This window comes from Wolffia australiana, chromosome 6 (assembly GCF_029677425.1).
Source record: "Wolffia australiana isolate 7733 chromosome 6, ASM2967742v1".
NCBI classification, from domain to species: Eukaryota; Viridiplantae; Streptophyta; class Magnoliopsida; order Alismatales; family Araceae; genus Wolffia; species Wolffia australiana.
Window position 1 is genome coordinate 11,650,495 of NC_135840.1, and position 17,210 is coordinate 11,667,704.

Here is a 17,210-nt window from a genome sequence, read left to right on the forward strand (position 1 = left end):
ATTGGTGCCAATACCAGGGAAGCAACACTAAGGAATTTCAAATTGTTTTCTTTCGATATCAGTTGGGTGTTGAAGGATGTATTTCAAACTCTTGATTAAATTGTTTATAAAGGTTAAAGTGTTAACCTAATATATTCTTGCACTGCATTTTATTTATTATAGTAGACAATCATTAAAAGAGGCAGTGAGAACGTAATTATTCCCTCATGCGCTGCATGATAGTGATAAGGATTGGTTTAGAACCTTGGGAACAGACTCGTTTCTTGCAGAAGTACTATACAGTAGCAAGGACAGACTCATTTATAAGAGAAATTAGAAATTTTAAACAGGGACATGACACCTTTAGTGAAGCTTGGGAAAGATTGATGGGGCACATAAGAAAATGCCCATGCCACGGCATTCTCACATGGGAGTTGGTGCAAATATTTTATTAAGGGTTAAATGATGTAGAAAAGGCAAGAGTTGATATTTCTAGTGGAGGTGCAATAGGACACAAGTATGATGATGAAGCTATGGCCATCCCACTGAAAATGTCAGACAACTTAGCCTACCACCAAGATGCTTCAGATCATGTAAGGGTCACTCATCGAAAAGGTGGATTGTTGGATGTTAGAGGAGTTGAACCACAGATTACAATGGACAGACTTGAAAAAAAGAATGGGGTAATGATGGAAAGAGCTATGGAAAATATGAATGGGATGATGATTTCCATGTGGAAAGGATAGAATAGTGGAGGATCACACAACCAGTCTTCGAGTAATGAAATAAGTCCGTGTGAAATATGCTCAAGTGGTGACCACACTGGAGAAGTTTGACCATTAATTTCAGAAGTTAATGCAGCAGGTGGGCAGGAGATGAACAATGCCTAATGGGATTTTAGAGGAAATTTAGGGGGACAAGGATGGAACCATAACTATTGCCAACCGCAACAACAATTTAAACCAAGAGCAAACCACCCACCTCAACAACAGCCTTACCAACCTTACAGGAACTTTTCAGATCCAACCAATGCAACTCTCACCAAGGTAATTGGAGAGATCCAAGAGGACAAGAAGAAGATGCTCAAGATTGTTGAAGAAATGGAGGAAAGGCATTGGTGAGAGATGGACAAGCTCAAGGCGGGGATGGGGCATCACACTAGTCAACCAATTATGCACGGTGGAGCAATACAAGGTACTCATGATGACTCTACAAAAATGGGTGCAAGACCAGCTAAAATCTTTTCCAAAACTTGTGTTAATCAAAGTAATTTACTTTATGTTGATAGTATGTGCAGCAAAGAAAGTGAACAGACCCATGATGTGAGTGATACTTTAGAGGAGGAAGAAAAAAATGTAAATGCGGTGTCCAAACTTGATATTGGAAGAGAATACCTGATCCGCATTTGATTAGAGAAAAACAAAAAGTGGTTGAGGAAAATCAAGACGAACAAGAAAAAAATGATGAGCTTGTAGGACAGGAAGATCACGAAAAGAAACCCAACCCACAAGCCTATTGTCCACCCATACCTTCCCCTAGCGCCTTGAATTCTAAGAAAGAAAAGTCAAAAGAGAGCCCACTTCTTGAATATTTGAAAGATACCACTGTTGAAATCCCTGTGTTAGATGCAATACAATACATCCCTGATTATTCAAAATTTGTGAAAAAACCTCTGTACACCTCTAACGGAGCAAAAGGGGATTCAACTTTTAAAGAACATTAGTTCAATTGTTTTGAATGAAATACCACAAAAGCGCAAATATCAAGGGGCACCGGTGATCGAACGTGAAATTAGAGGTGAAATATTTAACAAAGTCTTCCTTGATTCAGGGGAAAGTGTCAATATTATGCGTAAAATTGTATATGAAATACTAAAGTTTAGAAAATTGGAACAGGTTGATTTAGAATTGTATTTAACAGATGGATCAATTCGAAGACCATGTGGGCAGTTAGTGGACGTAGTTATGAAGGTCGAGAAATTCTCCTTCCCAATAGATTTTATAGTGGTAGATGTAAAATCTAAGGTTAAATTAGTGATGCACCTATTATTTTGGGACACCCATTTTTAGCTACAGCAAGAATGAACACCGATTTGAATGAAGGAAAAATATAATTGAGAATGCAAAAGAAACGATTGAACTACCAATCTCTCAATTTATCAAATGTCCATATAGTAGCCAAGAGGATGTCTATACATATTATTTAGCAGATAAAGATGATGATGGAGAATTATTGGGAATTTGATTTATGACATGTTGGTTGTAGAGGATGATTCCCTTGAAGAGAAAGAGGATGAAGGTGAAGGAAAGGAGCATCCTAGCATGCATGATCACTTATTTATGCCTACAGATAAATAAGAGTTGAAACCCCTTCCTTCTAATCTAAAATATGCCCTTTTAGGTTGATAACTTGAAAATTATTATGTGTTTTAATGGCCATATTTGCAAGTTATCAAATATAAATGGAGATAAATAACTTACACTTTGATTTTATTATTGCTTCTAATTTTTTATTATGTTTACATGGTGTTTAAAATCTTTGCTTTGAATAAATATTTTTTACAGGGCTTAAAATACTTGGCTGAAGGTTCGTAAGGGTTTTACTAATTTTCTGAACTTTTCTATATTTTTTTATAATTTTCTGACTATTATTCATCCACTAAATGAGTTTTATAATTGGAAGATTAATTTTTAATGATTTATTTAGTATTTTAAATAATTTTTCTTTAAAATTTTATGGCATCCACGTCATTCGTCCGAAATTTTGAGCGAATAAGTGGATACATTTTTAAAATAATAAGAGAGAGAGAGAGAGAGCATTATTTGCTCACTATGGCATCGCAATGTGCAATGATGTAATGAGCGAATCATTGTCTTAAAAGGCACCAACGTGGCACGGGCGGTGATGACTCTCAATAAGTCATCAAATATTTAGACTTTTAAGTATCAAAGCATCAAGAATATTTAGTTAATTCATGTGAGTTGTCATACATATGCATTATTTTATAAAATTACTAACCCCATTTGATTCTTCGAATCAAGTGGATTATATTTGACATTTTTTGGTTACTAAGTTCAGAAACAGGTTAAGACAACCAAAGGAGGACGACAAGAATCAAGAGGAGTTGGCGAAAATTCAAGAAGAAGAAAATTCCGAAAATGCCCCCGGGGCATGTGTTAAGAGAAACCTATAAATACTCTCTTGAGAGTTCATTTTGAGGTTGTCCAGAATTTCCACCTGAACAGGCTAGGGCTTGGAGAAGAAGAGTTCTGCACCCTCCAAGAGCTGATGAGCATTGGAGCTGGAGAGAAGGAGCAAGCTGAGGAGTAGCTTGGGCTAGACGACCTCCACCTCGCCGCAAGGATCGTGACACAAGGTTGGAGCGATTTCCCAAGTTTCAGAAACTGTGTAATTCTCTCTCTATTAGACAATCTAGGTTGGGTTGGAAGATTCTCACCAGTGATCTTCTAACAATTCCAACTGAAATTGTTCCTCGTTTTGGTTTGATTTCAAGTTTATAGTTTGTTCAATTCCATTCTCTCTTCGTTTCTCTTCAAATCGACTATCCATTCATCACACCCAGTTCAAGTTTCGCCCCTTCAACCGCAGCTTCGTGCAGCCTAGCTGCACACCGCACAGCCATGTGCAGCAACGCCGCGCCCAGCCAAGCCGCACAGCCAGGCCGGGCGGAGCACAGTAGCGCGCAGCCAAGCCGCGCAGCAAGGCCACGCGCAGCACAGCCGCGCGCAGCCAAAGCCGTGCGCAGCAAGGCCGGGCGCAGCACAGCAGCGCGGCAATTGCCGGGCGCAGGCCAACACCGCGCGCAGCAATTGCCGCGCACAGGCCAACACCGCGCGCAGCATTTGCCGCGCGCAGGCCACGCCCGCGTGAAGGCCACGCCCGTGCGCCGCCAACGCCGTGCGCAGGTTGACCCCGTGTGCACGCGCAGGGTGTTTGGTAGTTTGCCAAAACCACAGGCTTAAGCCTGTGAAGGAAGAAACACCCTTTAGGTGTTAGCTCCCTTAAGCCAATCCTGAAACAGAGTTCATTAGTCTATTGAGAAATTACTTTACATATCTCTCCTGAAGAAATTCCCAGAATTCTACTGAAGATAATTTCTCTGATTGTTAGGATTGATACAGAAATCTGATAAATTAAACTGCATTGAAAAGGAACTACTGTTGTTTTATCTGCTCCCTGTGGATCGACACCTTACTCGCCCTAAGGCTGTGAGGTTAAAAAAATATTGTTGCATAAGCTCAAATCCTCACACGATTGACCAGTCAATAACCAGTAAAAATACCCATAATTTGAGCTTATCAGGCGGCGAGAAAAAAAAGTACGCATATTTTTTTATTGATTCTTTTTGTTCATTTAATAAAGTAGAAATCTCGTACGCAGTCGATTAGCCACGTGCATTGATTGCACGTGGCTAACCCACACACGTACACTTGTATTAATAAAAGAATCCCATTGTATTTAATACACGCAGCGTCAATTCGCTGCGTGCATTTAATGCACGCAGAAATTGATGATTCTTGTATTAAAAAAAATCATTAAGCTTACCTTATTATTATTTTTTTTTTTACAGGGCGCTGATAGGCGACGTGGCGCATTCTCCTCCACGTAAATGAGGCATCACTCTCCAATGATTCCGCACTGTGGAAGCGCACAAACACGTCTCAGGACACGATCCAAGGTGGTGAAAACAACAAAAAGGGGGCATCAGCCAATTAGAAATTTCCATTTTTCTTAAAATAATAAAATGATCCAATGGCTAGGATTAATCCTCAATAAAACGACGATATCTTGAGATCTAGCCGTCCGATTGAGATGAAATTTTGAGGGCATGTTTGTCTTATTCCCCTCTACGTCCCATACAGCTGGTTTTTAAATAGAGTCAGGAAGAAGGCAAAAAAAAACTTTTTGAAGCTCTCCCGAGGATTTGGCCAGGAAGGACACAGGAGTTGCTTTGGAAGTCGACAGATTTTGGTTCATCATTCAAAATTATAGGTTTCTAAATTGATTCTTGAACTTCTTCTTGAATGATTCTAAAATGGCAAGGCATGGGAAAAATGTACATGCCCTTGAAGTTGTTTTGAAATAAAATTATCATTGCATTTTGATTTTGGTTCGAGATCTGATTTTTAATCTTTAGTTCTATATAGACTTCACTTTTTCCCCAGATTCTTCCACATTCTCTCTCTAGATTAATTCGTCTACTTTCTCTCAATAGACTTGGAAATTGATTGTTTATAAATTTAATTCAATATCTAAAAAACCTAAATATAAAATTTCATCCAAAAATTCATCCATCTTGAAGTCCCATTTCAAAATCCCTTTGTTGATTATTAATTCCCAATTTTAATACATAAAAATTGTCTTAAAATTGGGAAAGTAGTAATCCAAATTGATCTGATCTTATAATTAAAATTATCCTATCATGAGTGTGTTGTCCGAAAATAATAAAATCAAAATTAAGTTTCTACTGAATTTTGATTAATTATAAGCATAATTAAAGTCTATTAAGTTCAAAGTTAATTCATTCGTAAATTAAATTATTTAACATTGGATAAAAATTCTTTCTTAGTGCCTCCCTTTGGTTTGACCACATTATTTAGTGATCAAGGGTTATTATAAATTTTATTGCATGTCTAAAAGCCCAAACAACGACGTATTTTTGGCTTATCATAGGTCCAAGGAAAACGTACCCAATTATCATCTCATCTACACTTACGATGGAGCAAGAATCTAATCTTTTAGAGGTTTTATTGAAACATAAAAGTTCCATTGGATGGGCCATTGAAGATATAAAGGGAACTAGCCCAGATACTTGCCAACATAGAATGTTTATTGAAGAGGGTTCAAAGCCATCAGTACAACATCAGTGACGCCTAAATCCTTGTTTGCATGATGTTGTTTCCAAAGAGATCACCAAGTAGCTCAAAGCTGGCTTTATTTACCCTATTTTCCATTGTAAGTGGGTTATTCCAATTCATGTAGCGCCCAAAAGGACAGGAATTACTGTCCAAAAAAACCAAGATGGGGAAGAGGTTCAAACTAGGGTGGCTTCGAGCTGGAGGGTGTGCATTGACTAAATAAAATTAAATTTAGCAACTTAAAAAGATCATTACCCTTTACCTTTTATTGATCAAATTCTAGAAAGATTTTATGGACAGAGTTTTTATTGTTTTCTGGATGGTTACTCAGGTTATAACGAAGTTGAATCCATGAAAATGATCAGGATAACACAACATTCACATGTACACTAGGAACTTTTGCTTTTAGAAAAATCACATTTGGCCTATGTAGTGCACCTACAACTTTTCAATAATTCATGAGTACTATGTTTTTTGATCTCATTGGTACACGATTTGATGTTTTCGTGGATGACTTTTCCATGTTTGGAGAATCATTTGAATGTTGTTTGTCTATCATGGAAAAACAGATTTGCGAGGAAAATAAATTAGTGCTCAGTTGGGAGAAATCCCATTTTATCATGGACAGGAGGATTGTCCTAGATCACCATATCATTTAGGAGCGGCTAGCGAACGACAAGGCAAAGATCGAGATCATCAAGGACCTCCCACTGCCCATGGCCTTAAAGCAGCTTAGAGGCTTATTGGGCCACGCAGGATTTTATAGTTGTTGTATCAAAGATTTTACCAAAGTGGCTAAACCTCTTACTTTACTTATTTATATTTGACAAAAAACATAGTTTGAATGATGAATGCAAGTTGGCTTTTGAGTTAATTAAGGACGCGTTAGTGAAGGCTCCCATCTTACAAACTTCAAATTGGAGCCTTCCCTTTGAGATTTTTTGTGATGATTCAGATTAAGCGGTGGGAGCAGTTTTGGGACAATGCAAGGACAATAAACATACAGATCCATATTATGAAAGTAAGTTGGACACTGTCCACGTAAACTACTCTACTAATGAAAAGGAACTATTTGTGATTAATTTTGTTTTAGATACATTCAGATCTTACCTTATGGGAAGCAAGATAAATTTTTTTTAGATCATGCTGCTCTCAAACATATTTTCAGTAAGAGAGAGAGAAAACCTAGATTCATGAGATGGATCATGAACGCAAGAATTTGACATCTAAATTAGAGATAGCGAGGAGTTGATAATGGGGCAGCAGATCACCTCTATCAATAATCAATTCCTTCTTTCGTCCCCATATTAGACTCCTTGCCTGATGAGAAAATACGACAAATAGAAACCATGAAACTACCTTGGTATAAAAACAATGAAATATTTAGTTCTTTGTCCAATATCTATTAGTTAAGATTATAATGATCGGATTTGTTTATTAAGGACGTCAAGTATTATTATTGAGACGAACCTGAATTATTCAAATGGGGAGTTGACAATATTTTTAGAAGGTACATACTTGAAGAAGGACAATGGTGAATCTTGGAGTCTTGTCACTCATCTATGTGTGGGGGACCTTACTCCAAGATTACAACATATAAGTTGTTACAATGAAGAATTTATTGGCCGCATCTTCATCGAGATGCATATGAATTTTGTAAGAGATGCATTCAATGCCAAGCAGTAATCAATATTGGAAAAAGAGATAAAATGCCTCTCCAACCCATTCTTGAAGTTGAATTATTTGATTTGTGGTTAATTTATTCTATCGGACCTTTTCGACAATCTTTTGGATATGAGCATATTTTTGTTGGGGTTGATTGTGTCTCTAGGTGGGTGGAAGCGATACCAAACCAAACAAATGATCATAAAGTAGTTATCAAGTTTGTCAAAGACCATATATTTTCCACGTTTGGATGCCCCCGAGCTATTATTAGTGATGGTGGAACTCATTTCAACAACAAATTATTCAAATACTTGTTAACACGATATGGCATCCACTATCAGCTTACAACTCGTTATCACCCTCAAGCAAATGCCATGTGGAACTATCCAATAGAGATATCAAAAAGATATTCAAAAAGATCATCAATCCTAGTGGAAAGGACTGGTCTTACGAGTTGTCGGATGTGTTATGGGCATCCCAGACAGCATATACTTAGGAATGTCTCCGTACAGGTTAGTCTTTGGAAAAGCTTGCCATGTTCCCTTAGAAATAGAGCACAGGGATTTCTGGGCTATCAAGAAACTTAATCTCTCTAGATGATGCAGGTGAACATTGTCTTTTGCAGCTACATGAATTGGAGGAGTTGCAGAATGGATCATATGAGAACTCCAGAACCTACAAGACAAGACGGAAGGCATTCCACGATCAAAAAATTGACAGGAAAGTTTTTGTCCCTAACCAAAATGTATGGCTTTATAATGTTTTACTAAAACTTTTCCAAGAAAACTAAGATCAAGATGGGACAGACCTCTCATTGTGTGCCTAGTTTTTGATAAAGGGTCTGTCCTCATTTGAGACCCAAAGCTAGAGAAAGAATTCATGATCAACGGGAAACGACTCAAGCATTTCTTTGAACATGAATCCCCAACACTAAACGAGGATATCCCATTGGAAGCTGCACCATTGTCATTCAATTAGATTTCTAAATTTACTAATTTCTAATTGCTTTTCGCCTTAGGAATTTTATTACTTGTTTGTCTTCTTACTCTTTTGTTTGTTCTGTTTTAGTATTGAACAAGTTGGAACATTTCTAACTTATAATGCAGCCACGATGATCACAGATCTCTATCTGTACCCTCTCAATGGAGTGCAACGACTTTCATCCCCACTGTTTGTTGTTATCTCCCTCAACTTTCCTTTTGGTTATTTGTTCAATTATGCATTGATGATATGCTTGTTCCAGTAGGGGGGAGCTAGCTCATTTTAGATGTCAAACTATGATGTTTGCATTCAATTTTGGGGAATATTTCATGAATTGAACCAGCTCATAACCATAATTAACTTTACAAGAATTTTCACCTGATGCACAAAAGAGAGCAAGTAATGTATTTTTAATGTGATTTTTACATGTTTTACAAGCCAAAGTATTTCGTAGTAAAAATATATTTAAAACATTGTTAGGTTTGATTAGATTAATACTCTACAAAATTTATACTATTGTCGGGGTGAAGTCAAGATTGAAGAGAAGAAAATAAAAGAGAGAAGAGTGAGGAAGAAAGTTTATGTACATAAAAATAAAAAAGTAAAAAGAATAACAAAAATTATTTTGGGGGACCATCTTGGGGCCGACCAGGTGTAGTGATAACATGATAAATTAATGGATATATAGATACATTTTAAATGATAATGGTATTATTCATTCAGAATTTTTCATGTTATTATTTGTATCACCTAAATATTTATGCATAAACTATATATTCTAATTTTTACACATTATGATTTTTTTACTAAACTCCTGGACTTCTTCAAAGTCAAGAAGTTTTATTACTGATGAGTATTCTATAGTTTCACATGTGAAGAAATTCACGGGAATGAGAAGATACAATTCTTCAAGAGTTGGAGAATTTTTTAGAGTTGAGTGATTCTCAATAGGCAGCTTGAACGGAGAAAAATGGTATTTTTGACCTTAAAATGAGAAATCAGAGGAAGATGGGCCACTACTTGACGTGTCCAGTGGGCTCTCAAAAGCCTTCCGAAGAAAGAAGTTGAAGATAACAAGGGGAAACACTCAACCCATGGAAAAAAAGAGGCAAAAATAGCAAGAAAAGAAAATAGGAAATACCCAGAGGGGTATTTTAGTAATTCTTACAATCTATGAATACTTTTTTCTCCCTCATTTCCCCTCATTCTGGATGTTCTATAGTAAGTGGCTGGCCAGCAGGACAAGACATATTTCAGGATTAAGGTTGTTCAACCTGCTTAACGTAAGTTTGTTGAAGTTTTCATTCAATCTCATCTCTTGTTTGCATTTAAATATGTCTGATCCAGGAAAATATAAGAATCCATACTTGAGAGGATGCATTGAGGGCTCACCAGCTTTGCATTAAGGTTCTAGGAACCTAGGTTTCTATTTTCACATCATCATTCATCCATTTACCCTTAATATCTATCATTTTCTCACTCTAAATAGTCAATTTTCCCTAAATTATCTCTCTAGAATTGTTTCATTCTCTCTAGATCCTGATACATATCCGTATTCCATCCTATCAAAATTTCAGAAAAATTATTCTTCAATTTCACCTTCAAATTCCATCTCAAACTTCTTCTACTCTCTCTCTTCATTTTCTCTCTCTATATCTCTCTAAAACCATTTATTTCTCTCTCTAAAATCCATTCAAGTCTCCCTATTGATCATCCTGAATTTTTACTTTCAAATTTCCAAAAAAAAGACGTGTTTGGATTCCATCACTTAGGGCAGAAAGGTCGACAATGGAGGACTTAGTCAAATTGACTTGGTCCTCACCATGTTGGGTCATGCCCAATAGGGCTTAGCCCATTTGGCTAAGTCTTGACATAAGGGAATTGGGCTGAATTTTAATGGGCTGACCCACTAAGCCTGCCCTATATGGGCCACACAAGAACCGCCGACTCATCCGGGCGGCCACCGGCGCTCCGCCCCGCGCCACCGCCACTAGCGACAGCTAGAAAAGAGATTTTCCTTATTTTATATATTTACAAATTCACAAAAAAATTGAAAACATTCCTAGAATAAATATAATCAATATTATTTATTTTTAAAATCTACTAGAATTCTTTAAAAATATTTAACTCTTGTTTTTAATATTTCTAGTGTTTTTTCGTGCTAATTAAATTCATAAAAAGTCAAAAAATATTTGCTTCTTATTTCTAGTGATAGTAAAAATTATGAAAATTAATCTAAATTATTATTAGTGTTTTTATTTGTATTTCTGCTTCAATTTACATCATAGGAATTTATATAAATTGACTTAATATCTATATATATCACTTTAAACTCACTTCCTTCATTCCAAGCTTGAGAAAAATTCATTATTTAAACAACCCGAGGATGTTGAGTTATCTGACATCTTAAGGTTCTGATTAAGGAAATTATTTTTGGGTGGTTCTTTCTTAAAAAGAGGCTGGTGACTTGTACCTTCCACAACAGGATGTATCCAAATGCCTCGTCAGTATGTGTGATGTGTACTAGACCTGTTTTTCGGATGCCCAATCGCCCGCATGGTATGGGCCACCCAAACACATTTGTTGGTGAATGTATCATCAGATGCGCCTTTTATCAGTCTATCCAGAGAATTGATCCCCAACAAAGAGAAGTGGGGGGTCGAGTGCTAACAGTGCTCTGGGGTATATGGATCCATAGAAACGAGGTGATCTTCAAGGGGGGAAGGCTACAATGGATGGGCCGGCCCATGAGGTAGAAGACCTCATGGATTCATGCTTCCCTTGAGTTGGGGGTGGAGAGGGAAGAGGACGAACATAGATGTAATAGACAAAGAATTACTGGTCCACGAGCTGGATGAGATTGATGAGTTCTTCTCGAGATCCAGTGACATCAAAGAAGTCATCAACCACAGTGGTGAGGACCCCACTTTTAACACATGATAATCTGGTGTCAGCTATTTGAGGCTCATAGATGGTTGCAGCAGCAGAAAAGTAGCAGTCCATCAACTTCTGTCGAGTGCCCTTAAGCTGATCAATTCTGTTTTCTTTAATCCATCTATCGAGGTAAAAAAAGACGTCAACGATGGATATTCAAAATCTGATAGAAATGGAGAAAGAGATCGTATTAGTAGATCTGCTCAGCCATCACCTCCTAAGTTCCTCCAGTTCTTTCTGGAACATGTTCTGGCTACCATTAAACTCTTCGACCACAAAGGCCAGGATATCCTTAGTAAGATCATTATGCATCCTTCAACAATGTATTGTAAAAAATTATTAGTTACAAGCCACATATATGTTTGAATGAACAAAAAAATCACTTACCAACAACTCAATTTGTTGTCTCTAAATTGATCAGTTTTTAAAAGTGTAATATTCTTCTGTGAGTGAGATGATCCAAACTGCCAAAACGAGAGGTTTTTATGGCAGACTTCACCTAAAGAGTGTCATGAACAAAAATATAAAATCAGCTGACACAAAAAAAAGAGTAAAAAAAGTGCTTCCCATCCATGATAATGATGATGATGTTGATGTTGATGATGGAGATGAATATGTCATTGTCATTGTTGTATGTCCAAACTATCCCATGAAAAATTCATCTTTCTCTTGCCATGATCTGTTCATTGTCTCCTTCTTGTCTTGCCATTTGTCTTGTACCAGAAAAAAACATGATGATGATGATGATTATATATATAGAAAAAACTTTATCTATATATATCAGCGACATCCTCTTACTTACCTCTTCAAGATTTCCATTTTCTCCATATTTTGTTATTCCTTTCAAAAGAAAATTGCTAGCCCAGATGCCCCGATCCCTCAGGTAAACCTTGCCAGGGAATCTAAGGTAGGCAGCCTTGTACTGCTCGAGAACTGCCTAAGAATTTTCCAGAAATCCATCCATTGAATCATGGAAGTACCCGACCATGCAAGCCATTGGACCTGGATTTGATCAGATATTATTGAAAAAAGCAGAATCCAGAATCAAAAGAAGCATTTATTAATAAAAAAATATACTAGCTGACACTCTATATCTGTGCATTCGGAGCAGAGGGAATGCCAAAGCATAAGTCATGAGGCTTGATATTATTTCTTCATCATTCTTCAGCCAGAGCGTGTATTCAGCAAAAATATCAACTGATCATAATGGTTAGAGGTCAAAATAAAATATCTTCATGATTCCTTTGTCCATTGTGATAAAAATAAAACATCTTCGTTTCTCTACCTGTGAGCCTCCTTCAAAATATCCTCTATTTCGCCTGTAAAATGATAAGCAATTCCAAGGTCCTCAAGGAGATCAATAATTTGAATTTGAATGGAAATTTTGGAAGAGTACTGGTATGGAATTGTCAAAAACAATAAGGGAGAATTCAAAAATATTTAATTTTTAGTAGGCATATTACAAACTAGCAACATAGGAATGTCACTTCATACCGCCATTCCCAAGCATCTGAAGAAACGTACTTAAATATTCCAAACACGTAGCATTTTGGTATTGAGCTAGGATTGCAGTAGTGGTGGAAGAGGAGTCAAGGATAGATCCATTCTTTCATTGATATTTTTTCACTTTTTCCCACTCTGGCATTAAGTCCAATCCTTCGGACACAAGTGCCATTTATATTTCTGCTCCTTGAGATGGGCTTTTTAATGCTTTGTATGCAAAAAAGTTCTCATTACAAGGTACTGAAACTCAAAACATCAGATTATGATACAACGCACAAGTTCCTATGGGGTAGAGTACGGGAAAGGAGGGAGAGACACATGAGTGGTCGTCAGCTAGGGTGGATGTGGGCTAGACACGAGGCATGAAAAATGTACGTTTTATAGAAGGAAGTCGAACAGAGTGAACGCCATCGAAGAGAAGATAGCTGTAAATTTTGCCAGGGCGAACGCCACATAAAACTTTGCCAAATTTATATGTGAGCGTCCACATGATGGACTGGCTATACTTCCTTCTCTTTCCACCTAAGGGAAGGCTGATATATTTAGAGGGAATACAAGCATAGTGAAAATTAAATAAATGTCCTTATCAGGCTGAAACAACTGAACTAGCCCCAGGTATGACAGGAAGACGGGGACCATATCAATTTGCATTAGTACATCGAAATGAAAAATTAAAGAAACACAAGGAGAACAAATGAGAAAGAAAGAATAGGAGAAGTAGAATGTGTAGGAATAGATTTAGCACATGACGCTGCATGAAATCTAATAATGAAAAAAAGGTTAAATAATGTGGCATTACATTGAATGCACATACGCATAAACATTTTCTTCTTATCAGTATACTCAATATTCATAACACATTCATCACCTTTTGATGATTAAAAAAGGCCTAATGGAGCGTGAAATTTCAGTCTCTGACTAGAATATGTACATGTAGAGCTGGTAACTTGACGACACACACCATGAATCGCATCCCGTCCCATACGCTGCAATGTGGGATGGGCTGCTAGTCTTGGAGGATGACTTCATGGAATGGGGAAAGACCTGATGGATTTTTATCTGCTTGAGGGGACGTTACAAACACTGGGAGTCCCTGGACATCTCCAGGGGTGCATCCCGTGTCCTATCCCAGGATATTGGATGGCATTCCAAACTGAGCTTGTCCAATCCATTTGTTGTTCAATTTGGGGATACCGTACATGATCAGGATAAATACATCCTTTAATTTTGCGACTCAAGGTAGAAAAGAAGAGGGAATATGATATGATTCCCGATCCTCCTAGGGGGCAGCTTCGTCTTTCAGCCATTAGGGTCGTCTATGTCTTCCCTTTCCAAGTTTCCTTTAAATACCACAACCCTCCCCTTAGGAGAGCAAACTGAAAGCAATCTTAGCAGTTGTTTGTGTCCTTTCTCCCCTCTATGGTCAAGTCCCGTCTTCTTCACCGCGTCTTCAGGTGGCTCGTCTTTGGTTGATCCCTACCTTCTCTGTTCGGCCTCTTCCCTGGCCATTCCCGTTCTCGCCATCACAGGAACTCCCTCGCTCATCTCTTCCTTAGCCCGTACATTACATTCCAAATGAGGTTTTAGGTATTGGAATTACATAGAGGTGATACGTCCTGCAGGGAACGTATCAACTGGTATCAGAGCCAATTTGAATTATTTATATCCAGAGATGGTGAAGTTTCCAAAAAAATAAAAAATAAATATTTCTGATGTTTGTGAACCTTTCTAACTCCATTTCTCGCACCAGGATAACTCTTGCTAGTTCTGCTTAGCCCAGATGTAGATGCAAACCCGTATCCATTGCTAACTTTATCATGCCAGGAAAAGTTATATAAAATCCAAATGGGGTCTCAAGTTTGTCATCCCCGATTACAGACCAATTAGACAAGATATACTAGATTCCTACGCAGAGAAGCATGTGCCATAACAGAAATGACTTTTTTAAGGGGCTGATTAAGAACCTAGAGCCGTACCTTTATCTCTCATTTTCTCTCCAAGGTTCCATTTTTTAAGAGCTATCACACATGCCTGAGTTGAAGAAAAAGCATACTTTATGAGAAAAGGACGATGATCGTGAGAAACTCATGAGCCATCTAGTTGCTGATTCTGTAGAATCCAATCAATGCACTAATGAAACATTGGAATCTTGTTTGAAGATTCTACAGAGGTCAACATAGCCACCCAGGCAGTGTCATAACCTGAGACAGAAATTTCACTACTCGAGAGGCCCTATTGAAGAGTTTGTTTGTGGCAGTTACTACTGCCTCAGCCCAAGATTTCTTTGGCATCTATGCATGATGTAGTAAGGCCAAGGCTGTCACAACTGCATGTGTGTGTTTTTGTTCTGTTGTTCCATCTTGTTCAGGGATATGCGGACATCACACCTGAGGCAATAAAATGGATGAAATTCAACAAAAACATTATTAGCCACTATTAGTTTATGAACAGATAACAAATTATTTTTAATATCAAGTATGTGTAGTATATCCTTTAGAAATAAATTTTTATCACAAGTAGAAATTTTAGAAGAACAATGGATAGAATTTTGAAATCTGCACATGTTCATTTCCTTGAAAGTTTGTAGTGGATGAGATCATGTTTGGATTCGTTGTAACATGGTGTGTTGCCCCATAGTCTAGGAACCATGTTCCTTCTCCTGAGTTATTTACAGTACATGCTTGAGGATTTGCCTGATAATTTTGTCTGGATTGCATCCAGTTTTGTTGACTTCTTGTGAACTCTTGACATTCATGAGCTCTGTGGTCAAATTGAGTGCATATTTAACGCCGTGGCTGAAACCTGTTGGACCTCCCTCTGCCTCGACCTCTATTTGACTTGTAGCCTCTTGATTGATAGCTCTCTGTTCTTGGCATGTTGATTGATGTAGAATTCTGCACTTGAATTTGATTAGCCATGGGATGGAATGCACTTGAACTTGCCTTTTGTTGATAAGAGAGATAGATTTCTTGCACCTTGAGATTGGTCACAATCTTCTTGAATTTCATGTGATGAAGATTGGCATTAACACATAAAAAAACTGACTGTATTCTATACCTAGACCTCTTACAAAGGTGTAGTGTGTTGTATCCTCATTGACCTTTACTCCAGCAGCTTCCAATGACTCAATAAAAAATCTGAAATGTCTCACATATTCGTCGATGTTCATGGTACCTTTTGTCACAGTGTGAAATTGTCGATGAAGTTCCATGACTCTTGATTTGTTCCTTCCAGAGAAGGTGCCTTCCAGTAAATTCCAAGCTTCTCAGGTCATGTTGGCTTGACTGATGCATGGAATTACAGCCTCTGATAGAGTCGAATGAAGAAATCCTAGAACTTTCTAGTCGTTTAACCACCGTTGTCTGTACCCTAGATTCTCCACTATATTGCCCTGTCGATCTTGAATAGAAAAAAGAGGCAGGTCACTATGAACAAATGTAATTAACTCATACCCGTTCAGAATGGGAAGAATCGAACTCCTCCATGTCTGGTAATTTTCATCATTGAGCTTGACCAAAACGATGGCCCCTGGCGAGATATTCACTGGGACTTGTCCAATGGTGATACTATTCCTCGTTGAGGACGAGGTGATTGGAGATGATGCGGCAACGATTGTTTATTTTGCCTTGATAATCGGATGCTCTGATACCATGTTAAGCTTGATTGATCTCCGCAATCGGAAGCAAAAGAACAGAATGAAGAAAAGAGAAAAGAAGAGGAAAGAAGGAAGAGGGTAGTAAGACACAAGTAGATTAAGATCGTTGTATTAACCCACAAAGATTATCTTAACATTGGTTGGAAAGTTATACTGTATATAGGTAATTAAAAATAGTAACTAGTGAAGCGTATATATCCATTGTAATGATGTGCAACGGATATATATATTCAAATTACTGTTTTTAATCTTGACTGTTATAATGCCTTGGGTGCATCGATCACAACCGTTGATTAGTGCCGTGTACTGTTACATTGTAACAGATATATTTATTTAATCTATAGCGTTATAACACCTTAGGTGCACTGATCACAACTGTTGATCAGTGTCGTGGATCCATCATATATAACCAATGTGTGAGATCTAATCCTGACCATTTTAACTCCCTATTGTTTAATCCTAACAATATATATTTGATCGTATTCTATATTCAATCCTATTCTATCTTTCAACGTATATTGAATCCTATTTTCTAGTCTCTAATGAGTATATATTATTTATTAGATTTTACTAACTAATCTTCAAAAGGTTGCTGAGCTTACTGCTTGAGACGC

At 37.5% G+C, this 17,210-nt stretch overlaps 1 non-coding gene and 1 pseudogene across 1 annotated transcript; both read right to left on the reverse strand.

Annotated features, from left to right (window-relative positions):
- Nucleotides 1-292: 292 nt before the first annotated feature.
- On the reverse strand, nucleotides 293-400 carry LOC144705030 (small nucleolar RNA R71). Its single transcript, XR_013581942.1, has one exon. It is a non-coding gene; the product is annotated as a small nucleolar RNA R71 (small nucleolar RNA).
- A 10,833-nt stretch (nucleotides 401-11,233) lies between these two features.
- LOC144704966 (ent-kaur-16-ene synthase, chloroplastic-like) lies at nucleotides 11,234-16,426 on the reverse strand (annotated as a pseudogene).
- Between the last annotated feature and the right edge of the window lie 784 nt (nucleotides 16,427-17,210).